Source organism: Caretta caretta, chromosome 1 (genome assembly GCF_965140235.1).
Source record: "Caretta caretta isolate rCarCar2 chromosome 1, rCarCar1.hap1, whole genome shotgun sequence".
Taxonomy (NCBI): domain Eukaryota; kingdom Metazoa; phylum Chordata; order Testudines; family Cheloniidae; genus Caretta; species Caretta caretta.
Window position 1 is genome coordinate 290,635,786 of NC_134206.1, and position 11,438 is coordinate 290,647,223.

The window sequence follows — 11,438 nt, forward strand, 5'->3', positions numbered from 1 at the left end:
TACAAGAGACAGTTGACTAACTGATATGGTTTGTTTGTTTCTGTAGATCCAGGATTGTATAGTGACCCTCAGCTCTGATACTGAGGAGTAGCTCTGCGCATTCGCATAGTTTATGATCATGAAAGATACTGGATGGAGAGCGCTAAAGACTGGAGCCCTCTGTTTACCCACAAAGCCAACAATGCAAGCTTTCCTCACATTGCTCCATGGTGTGCTTGGAGAGGTCAGCTGTAGAGATGATAGTGCAATTCATTTTGACACTCCCTTCATTTCCTTGGGCTCTTCTGGGATTGCCAACGCTGCTGCCAGTACAACCAACTAAATTACATGGGATACCAAAAAGCTGTCAGATGGTAATGACGTTTCACTCATTCCAACTGTGGCCGGATTCGGACCAATCATCTAACAATAATGGGAGGTTACTATAGATGACCATTTTGGCTCTGTAAACCATAAGTGAGAGGAATATTTTGGTCCCCGATTCAGCAAAGTACTTAAGTTCTTCCTTGACTTTAAGTTCTTTGACTTCAATGGGACTAATCATGTGCTTGGCTAGATCAGGGCAGCATGCTCAGCATCTCCCAGGATCACCCTTTAATTACCCTAGAGACTAAGGGCTCTTGTTGGTAACTTTTTCATGTGCCAGTGTGTAGTCCTTACTCATATAGGAAGTCATGTTGGCTTTGGTGGGATTGCTTACCAGATTAAGGGCAGGAGGATTGGGCTCTAAAGCTGCTGTTGTTTCTAATACAGGGCAGGCTGAAGCAGATACGCATGTGTTTGCATTACTGATAAATAAAAAACTAAAGCTTTCCCCTTTAAAAACAAAAGTTGTCTCTGATACTTTTAGTAGTGTCTGTTATCCTGGCATCACCACTCGTGCTCCCCTTACTAGCATGGCATCAGAAATGCCTCTTCCCATGGTCACAGAGCTGCTCCTGCTCTGCCACATGTTAGCTCCTTTGTAGGGGGAGGCTCAGCAGCAGCCCAACTAGAGACTAGTGGTGCAGTGATTTATACACAGAGGTGACTAAAATCTCAGTATTCCCACAATACCAGTGATGAGGACTGATGTCATGGTACTTGCAGAACTAATGCGATGAATAATTGCTGACCAATTAAGAGTATACATTTTCACCCTGTTTTCAAAGTAGATACTGTGGCAGTAACAAAATGTAGTTAAGTACTGTGGTCCTTTCCATTAATAGATGATGAATGTTGTTTTTGTATATGTTTATTTGCTTTTTCTGCGGTCTTCTAAAATGTAAAAGCTATTGCTATGAGTCACTAGGTGGAAGCATATACCTTAATAACTAGTTGCACAACTCATTAGTGAAGTAAGTTTTTCTGTTCCTAAATAATTTTCAGTTACGCTTCATGAAGTTAAATATCTTGCCACAAACCTTATTAAAATGCAACCCAATTTTCCTTCTGATTCAGAAAAAGCACCTTCCCAAGGTCCCGATCCTGAAAACACTTATGCAAGAGCTTAATTTTACAATCTTTAACAGTGCCATAAGTGTTTGCAGGACTGGTGCCTTATTCAGCAAAGCACATAAGTATATTCTTAAATTCCATTAAAGCTATGAGTATATACTTATGTGCTTTGTTGAACTGGGGCTTTTAACAAGTCATTTTTGGCTTTTAAGCACCCTTAACAAATATCAATATTGTGCTAATTGTTGTTGTATTAAGGCTTGCCTTTAAGAAATACAGGGTTGAGAAGCCATGAAATACTCTTAGTGTCTGTGTATGTGTGTATTAAATATATGAAAATTTAAAAAAAACCCACAGTGATATGAATATCTTAATATTAATACTCCTAGTTGAGGAAAGCACCTAAGCATACACTTAAGTTTGTCCTCATTCAAGAAAATCAAACTGTACTTCAATGGGACATAAGCAACTTAAAGTTAATCACCTTAAGTGCTTTTCTGAACTGGGGACAATGTGAGGATCTATTTGAAAAGCAGTTGTATATAAATAGCACCTTCTTACTCAACTGTTTATTCAGAGTCATTTCAATTTACTTTATTGATTAAAATAAGTTTTTATTACACTTGACTCCTTTTAGCTGTGTTGGCTTTGCACACAGTGTGAGCTGGCTACAATTCTGGCTTTTGCCTCATCAACATAATTGTTAACCAAATCCCAATTGCAGAATCTCTATTGTTGGTAATATGTGAAGCAGAAAGAACCCAGCTTGCTTTTCAGATTGCAGATTGGATTTCCTGAGCGCAGGATATTTAAGAAACAAATTAAAAAATCCTGCTTTTTACTTGGTAACTGAACAATTTAGTTTGAAAATCATTGATAAACATGAAACATAGAACCCCACAATGAAATGTTTTCAGTCATATTTCAGAGAAAGACCACATTTTGATATGAAGTAAAACTATGTGGGAAGTTTTCAGAGGAGGGCTTGTACAGGGAGAGAAAATTATTAAAGCATGATGGAGCCATCAACATTCAGGAGTTAGGGAAAAATTCTGGTATTCACATTCCTCATCTGTCTTCTCAGTTGATGAAATGATTCCCTTCCTTTTGTTATTGTTGGTCTAACTTTTGTCTCAATTCCCATGTACTTTCAATTTGCCAAATTTGACTGTGCATTTCTTTTTATTGTAAACATCTGTAGTGAATTTTGGGGTTCTGAATGATTAATTGTAAAATGGACGAAGAAAATAATTGCTTTACATCTTTCTTCTATGTATTTTTCTTGAGTGAAAATATCCACTGTGTTTCATAGAGCACTGATGTGAAGTGCTATTTCAAAGTCACTCAGTAATTGTATTTTAATTTGATACAGATATACTTCATTTTCCTCCCACCGTTATTTCATGTTTCATTTTCACTTAGACCACTCTATAACTACAAAACAATACTTTATAAAATGTAACCTTCAGAAAGGTTTCTTATAGTACCTGTCCTATCTGCCTACTCCTGACAAAAAAAAAAAAAACAACAACATTTAACCATGACAAGAGAGAAAGTTACTTTGAGAGGTTAAAACTTTTTTTTTTTTTTTTAATACTCACACCTAATTGTTCTATTTGTATAAAATTCTCTGTGCTCAGGGTTGTCTCCTTGTTCCTTCTATGTGCTAAGAATAACAGCCCCAGCCTATAACTTACGCATGCAAATGTGTAGTCCTTACTCATACAAGAAGTGGAGATTACTCAAATGAGCAAGGTCAGCAGGACTAGGTTCAAAAATTGCTACTGCTGCTAGCAGTGTGTTACATATCCGCTTCTATGCCTTATCAACAGAGGATATGAAGGAATCTGTTATGGGCCAAGCTACAGAACTTTGGTTCAAATTGTTGCATGTCGTTATGAGTTCGGTTGTGTTTGGATCCTTTGTTTCTCAGTTGACTGTTCGTTATATAGACTGAAGAAAATTAAAAGGCAAATTTTTTCTAACATTTAAAAATTACAATCGAAATATGAACTGGAAAAAAACAAGTCAGTATATGTGGGGAGAAATAATCTGAAACACATTCAATGGAATGCAGAAATATAGAAGCAGGATCATCAAGAGAGTCTTAGTGGAGACAGCAGACAGCAAATTAGACACGAATCTGCTGTGAGTTATGACAGCAAAACAGGCCACTGCAATTTTGGACTGCATCCAGGAAGCATCACATCATGGGACAAAGGGGGTAATTGTCATTCTCTAGTATGATCACACATGGGAATGTTGATTTCTATTCTGGGTGATTCATTACCAGAAAGATATTAGCAGATTAGAGAGGGTTTAAAGAACAGCAACAAAATGGTAACGGGGTTGCAGGAACTGATCTATAAAAAAGTGAGTGTGATATGTAGAGTATGGTTATAGGGTCATGATAACAGTGCACATAGATCTGCAGGGTATACGCACCAAGAAGGGAGAGAATACTGTAATGATATGGGTGCGATAGAATAGCCTAAAAAATTAGGTATTTGGTCATATAACTGAAAGAATGAAATTAAGGAAAATGTAGGCTGAAAATCAAGAAAAAACTTCCTGCTAGAAAGCTCTATTAACTTGTGGAATGATCTCCAGTGGCAGAAGCCTTGTTGCTTGGAACAAGTAAAACTAGTCTAAACAAGACCCTAATAAATGTTTGCTAGAGAACAATTCTGTGCTGGCAGGAAAAACTAGATGACCTAATAGGTCCTTTCCTTCTGTAGATTCTATGAATAACAACAGAGGATACAAAAAGAGGTGAGAAACTTACACACACATTTTACAGAAGGAAAATCATTTTCCTATACAGGAAAAGCAACCTGAAATAACCCTTACTACACAAAGACACTTACTGCACCTTATCTAAGCTGATTTTTATGAAAAGTGTTTGCAATAGACTCACAGGGTGAAATCCTGGTCACAGTGAAGTCAGTGGAAGTTTTACCATTGACTTCAGTGGAGCCAGTATTTCACCAGGACAGTCTTGGTGTTCTTCAGAGGTAAAATCTTTTTCACACTGAGGTTATTTGAAATTTTGCCACTGATTTCAATGGGGCTAGGATTTCATCCCAGATATCTGCTTTTATGAACTGGGGGGCCTTCAATTTGCTTCTTTCTTCTCACAAGGGCTGGCGCTATCATCAGAAGACTCCATTTACTGAGGCTATTCAGACTTCCCTAACACATCTTCTGCCACCCAACAAGCCAGCATGCCATGCATCTGGAAGGGTCTATGTCCTGCTCTTAACTGAGTTTGATGTCAGTTACTCGAAGAAAAAGATTATATACAATTCAAAAATATTTTAAAAATTGTCAGATAAAATATAAGACAAGTGTATTGCAGTTTGGGTAGTTATATGAGCAACTTACATTCACAGCTTCAGAAGTTGCCCGACCTCAGGACTTCTTTGGTCTTTATTGACTTTGCTTCTGATAGCATCATTGTGGTTTAGAAATGTAAGGCCTGTGGTGAGAAAGAGGGGTGAGCGTGTGTGAAGGACACTCCTCCTTGATGTTCAAGGGAAATAGGACAGTGCTAAACCAACACAGTCCCTGTTTCATGTACCACATTCTGGGTAATAACATGAGAGGGCTCCATATTTCTAAAACTAAACTGGCTCTTTATTAAGACAACTATTTACCAAAATGCTACAGTTTCAACCCCTCTGCTTGCAGACTGGCTTCTTGTTGCCTCCTCCAAACTCTTCCCTCCTGCAACCTGTGCTTCTCCCTCTAAGTTTCATGCAGGTTACACACATCTTTCCCTTTAATGCTTTGTTGTTGTTGCGTCTTTTGTGCCAGCCCACCATAAGGTCATAGCCATTGCTGCCATCCTATTGTGTCCTGTTAGGCCTCATAGTCCTTCAAGTGTGCTGATCTTCAAAGTAGACTCCCACGTCTTGTTTTGATTTTTCACTGTTGGTGAGGGACTTGCTTCAACCCTGTTGCTGTCTTCACTCTTGTCAAGGTTCCTTCCCCACTCTGAACTCTAGGATACAGATGTGGGGACCTGCATGAAAAAATCCCTAAGTTTATTTTTACCAGCTTAGGTTAAAACTTCCCCAAGGTACAAACTATTTTACCTTTTGCCCTTGGAATTTATTGCTGCCACCACCAAGAGTCTAACAAATATATAACAGGGAAAGAGCCCACTTGGAAATGTCTTTCCCCCCAAAATCCTCCCAAACCCTACATCCCCTTTCCTGGGGAAGGCTTGATAAAAATCCTCACCAATTTGCATAGGTGAACACAGACCCAAACCCTTGGATCTTAAGAACAATGAAAAAGCAATCAGGTTCTTAAAAGAGGAATTTTAATTGAAAAAAAAGTAAAAGAATCACCTCTGTAAAATCAGGATGGTAAATACCTTACAGGGTAATCAGATTCAAAACATAGAGAATCCCTCTAGGCAAAACCTTAAGTTACAAAAAGACACAAAAACAGGAATCTACATTCCATTCAGCACAGCTTATTTTCTCAGCCATTTAAAGGAATCAGAATCTAACGCAATTACTTACTAAGTTCTAAGACTCCATTCCTGTTCTGTTCCTGGCAAAAGCATCGCAGAGAGAGAGAGAGAGGCTTTGTTTCTCCCTCCCCCAGCTTTTGAAAGTATCTTGTCTCCTCATTGGTCATTTTGGTCAGGTGCCAGCGAGGTTATCTTAGTTTCTTAACCCTTTACAGGTGAGAGGGTTTTTCCTCTGGCCAGGTGGGATTTTAAAGGTGTTTACCCTTCCCTTTATATTTCTGACAACTCTGCTGGGTGATGTTCTGTTGGTCCTCTGTTGCTCATATGCCTCATTTCTTCTGACTCTCCTACATCAGCACAGCTGATGGCTGAAGATCTTTCTATGTTCTCCTGGTCCAGGCACTAGCATTGCTGGTGTGGGTGTGCCAGCCATCTGCCGCTACTGTGCACTTGTCTTTGGTTTCATACGCTCTGTTTCCCACTACATTTTGGACTGTTGCTTTTTGCCATTGCTTTATGTGGCTATTTGATGCTTGGATTCAAACCTGCTCACCTATATGAAATAGCCTCAGATCCTTGCTCCTCTGCTGTAGTGAACTGCCTGCTTATCTTGATATTCTCCTAACCGCTTCTGTGTCCTACCCATCATTCCTCAGTGGGCTACAGCAGCCTCCCTTCTATAGGAAGCAGAGTCTTTTGGCCACTCTGCTAGTACCGCTTTCTTGACTGCCTGTGGTTGGATGTCTTTTTCTATAGCCTCTTTGATTTCCATCAGCCTCACTGTGGAAACTGGGAGATAGGGTGGTATGTTAATGAATTCGGTGTCCTGATCCCCGTCCCCCAACTTGCTAATGCTGAGTATATGTGCCCTGCTCAGGCTAGCAGCTAACACTAGTAATCATCTTGGACAATATACGATCGCGGCTGGGCTGCACTGGAGGCACATCAACATGCACGTCAATCTCCTTGGAGCGCTAAGAAGGGGTTTTGCTGTGGTTGGGTCTAGGTCTGATTGCACTATTACTGGGTGGCTAGTGGTGTCCTGGTGGGATCAACCCACTCCAAATACCACAGCCAGAAGACCTTTTTCTATTTGGGGGTGTCCCTGTTCAGTCTGTGGCAGGGCTCTGCTGGCATCAGTAACCAACTGCTCCTGGAAAGGAATTATACGCAGTCCTTTCTCTGATACATCACACTAGAGCAGGGATCGGCAACCTATGGCACCAGGGCCAAAGACGGCACGCGAGCCGATTTTTAATGGCATGCTGCTGCCTGCCGGATCCCAGCTGCTGGCCCTACTCAGCCCGCTGCTGAACCCAGGCCGGCAGGGGGCTGAGCGGGGCCGGCGGCCGGGACCCCAGCAGGTAGCAATGTGCCATTAAAAATCCTGCCCGCTCTTCTCCACACCCTGCGGGGGAAGGGTGAAGAAGCTTGGTCCTGCTGGTTGCTGCTGCAGGGCAGGCAAGGTCCCTCTTCCACCAGCGTGCTGGGTTCCTGCCCCTCCTCCTCTCCCTCCCTGCCGCCAATCATCTGATGGCCCTTGGGAGGGAGGGGGAGAAGTGGAGCCCCAGCAAGCTCACTGCTCCCAGGAGGAGGCGGAGAAGAGGTGGGGACGGGACCTTGGGGAAAGGGGGTGGAATCAGGGCATATCCCCTCCAGTCCAGCCCCCTGCCATGAGCTGCTCTGGGCAGGGGGCTGGGAGCACCCCCACGACCCCCGCCCACACCCCCAGCCCTCTGCCCTGACCCCTTCACCCCCCCCAGCCCTCTGCCCTGACCCCTGCACCTCCCCACACCCCAGCCTCCTGCCCTGACCCCTGCATCCCCCCACGACCCCAGCCCTAACTCCTGCACCTACCTCACACCCCCCCAGTCCCCTGCCCTGACTCCTGCACCCCCCACACATACCCAGCCCCCCACACCCTGTGCTCTGACTCTTGCACCCCCTACATTCCCACCCCCACCCTGAGCACCAAATGGGAGCTCCTGCACCCCCGCCCTCCACATTCCCAACTGCACCCTCGCACCAAATGGGAGCTGCCCAGGTAAGCGCTCCACACCCAAACCTCCTGCCCCAACCCTAAGCCCCCTCCCTCGTTCTAGCTCCTGGCCAGACCCTACACCCCAACCCCCAGCCTGCTCCTTCATCCCCAGCCCTATGCTCAGTGCACTCCCACCCTCAGCTCAGTGCAGAGAGAGAGGAAGAGAATGGGCTAGAACCAGGGAGAAGGTAGGTACCCACTCTATGTGGGCAGCGCCAGGATCCCAGACCGGCAGCGAGCTGAGCAGGGCCGGCAGCTGGGACCGTGGCTGGCAGGAGCCGGCGGACAGGACCCCAAACTGGCAGTGGGCTGAGTGGCAGCGGGCTGAGCCGCTCAGCCCACTGCTGGTCTGGGGTCCCGGCTGCTGGTCCTGCTCAGCCTGCTGCTGGTCTGGGGTTCTGACTGCCAGCCCCTTGCCAGCCAGGGTCCCGGCCGCAGGCCTCACTCGCCCGCTGCCGGCCCGGGGTAAGATCAGCATTTTAATTTAATTTTAAATGAAGCTTCTTAAACATTTTGAAAACCTTGTTTACTTTACATATGACAATAGTTTAGTTATATAATATATAGACTTATAGAGAGAGACCTTCTAAAAACGTTAAAATATATTACTGGCACGCAAAACCTTAAATTAAAGTGAATAAATGAAGACTCGGCACACCACTTCTGAAAGGTTACCAACCCCTGCACTAGAGTGTATGTGGCTCACTTGGTTGGTAGTACATCAGGCTAAGGGCATCTGTTATCTTTTCTTTCAGCATGTCAAACGCTTGCTGTTGGGGACCTGCCCAGTCCCACTCAACATCCTGCCTTGTGAGCTGACATATGGGTTCTGCTATTGCAGGTAGGTGTGGGCAGAACTTGGACAGAAAATGTATCAATCTTGTGAAGCACTGTAGCCCTTTCACATCCAGTGGAGCTGGCATTTCTCTGACTGCCTTGATCTTGTTGGGATCTTGTTGGGACATGAGCTGTATGCAGATGTTCAATGTATGCCAACTCACGCTGTTTGAGTCACATTTTTTTCCTGCATTGAGTTTTATATTCTTGTCCCTGTATTGCTGTAGAAAAGCTTGTAGTTTTCTATCATGATCTCGTTCAGCTTCTGTATCATTGCTCTCTTCACTTACAATGAAGATATCTTCTACAATTATTTTCACCCAGGCAGTCTCTCCAGTACTTGGGTGAGTCCTCTTTGGAAGACCTCTGGCACTGGGCTTATGCCCATCGGCATGTGCAGACATGCGTGTCGAACAAATGATGTTGCAATAGTTGTCAGCATGTTGGACTCTTTATCCAGGGCTTATGTGCCAACTCTCATTTCCTCAGATCACAGACTGTACAATTCTGGCTTTGGAAAATTCTGGCATGATATCATCACTTGTGGGAAATGGTTAGTGGCGTCTTTTCAATGCCTGGTTCAGTGGCTTTGGATCTATGCAGATGCATAATTTAGCTGATGGCTTCTTTACCACCACCATGCCGTTTACCCAGGCTATACTGGCCTCTACAGGTGGAATGATTCTCCTGCTCTGCAGACTTTTGAGCTCCTTGCATGTTGGATTATGTAGCACCACTGGAATTTTCTTTTGTGGGAAGGACACAGTTACACTGTGGGGCCTACTTCCAGTTGAAGCTTTCCTTTGAAGCATTTGTCACCTTTGAAAACATCCCCCTATGTTTTTAAAATTGTCTCCACTGTTCCTCTTTTGCTTCTTGTGCACCAGCTATAAAATTCTGACACTGAACCCTGATTAGATCCACGGCTTCTGTGGCTGAATTCCCCCAGAGAGTTATGTGGTGGTCACCATCCACTATTACAAATTTCAGTTGGTAACATCTGTTATTTTTCATCACATTTCATCACATTTTCCTACAGGCTGCATTATGCTGTCATTGTACATAGGTAGATTGTACCTGATGTTTGTAATGAGTGAGTTCCAGTCCAATTTAACCCGAGGAACCAAATTGTAGGAGACCCCACGACCCAGCTGAAATCACACAGGGCATTTCCCGATTAACATTGTTGCATGCCCAGATGTTGGTATTATCCCTAGTTGCTTTCCTGTCCTACAGCCTGAGCCTGATAAGCTTTCAAACTCAAGGAGAGACTTCTGATGTCTCATCACTGTCTGATGTACCATCCCCCTCTTGCAAGTCCTACTGCGGGACACTTCTTCTTTACCCACTCATGGTATCTGCCATAGTAAACGCATCTCACTGTGGGTATGGAATCCTGGACACTTACTGACCTTTGATGTTGTCTCACTGCATGTACTGCTGGGGTTGCTGTGTCTCCTAGAGCTTTCATCCTTTCTCTCAGGCTTCTGCTACATGTCCCATGTCTAAATATCTGTCCAATGTCAGATCACCTTCCCAAGGCAGCCACTCGCTCAGGTAGTGATCCCAAGTGCTGCAGACTCTCCTATCCTGAATTAGGGAGTCAAGTCCCTAAAATAGCAAGTATCAGCCAATGTGTGTAAGGCAGTAGCATAGGGGTCTGTCTCCTCCCCTTTGGATTGGTCTCCAGTGAAAATTCTTTGTCATTCCACAGCTGCGTTCTGCTTTTGGGAGCAGTGGGTCCCCATGGCTCCTAAGGCTGCTGGGAGGCTTGAGGCAGTGGTGAGCTTCAGAGAAGTTCAGGCCTCTGTACCTTGTTTCCCAGTAAGGTAAAATGATAGTTTTACTTTCCTGCTGGCTGGCATCCTCCTGCATGGCCTGTTCTGTGTACAGCTCACATGCCTTCCATAGGGCCATTGCTGGGCTAGCTTAGTGTCTGCAAAATGCAAGGCTCCCAGGGCCTTCAGACCGAATTCTGTGGCTCATGCTGCCAGCTGCTGCACTTCATAGAACTTACTCCTCAGACGCTGCCACCATGTTTCATCAGCAAGGAGTAAAGCTGAATGCAGGTTGAGTTGAACAAATGGAACATCTTAAATTCTGTGCACGGCTCTATCCTCGTGGCTGAATTGCTTTCAATATAACCCCCCACGTCTGCATTCCCTGTTCCATTGGTGTCCCATCAATAACGGTCTCAATAACATGCATTGTGGTTTTTTGGGTGCACTCTCCTCCTGCCTGTGCTTTTCCACTTGCTGTGACTCCCTTTCCCTTTCTTATTATACCTATTTGTTGGCCCTGAACTGCATGTTCACGATAAGTTCATCATGAAAATGCTGCTTCTTTGACCTTTTTGCCAGAGTGCAAAATCTCAGGCTCCTTCTGGAGCGTGGCTGGGCTGTAGGGTGTGAAAGCAGACATCAAACTGTACATTAATGTCTCACTACTTCAGCGCATCCTCAGAGAAAAGTGACTGTGGACTCTCAAGGCCAAAAGTGATACTTTTGTAAAACTCAGCTTCGCTCTATTCTTAGAGGAACACTTCAGTTCTCAGAAGCTCCATGGACAATGAGTTAAGCAGAGTGAAAAGAGTGCACACACAATGGTAAGGGGAAATTCACAAATGCTATATATTTAAAA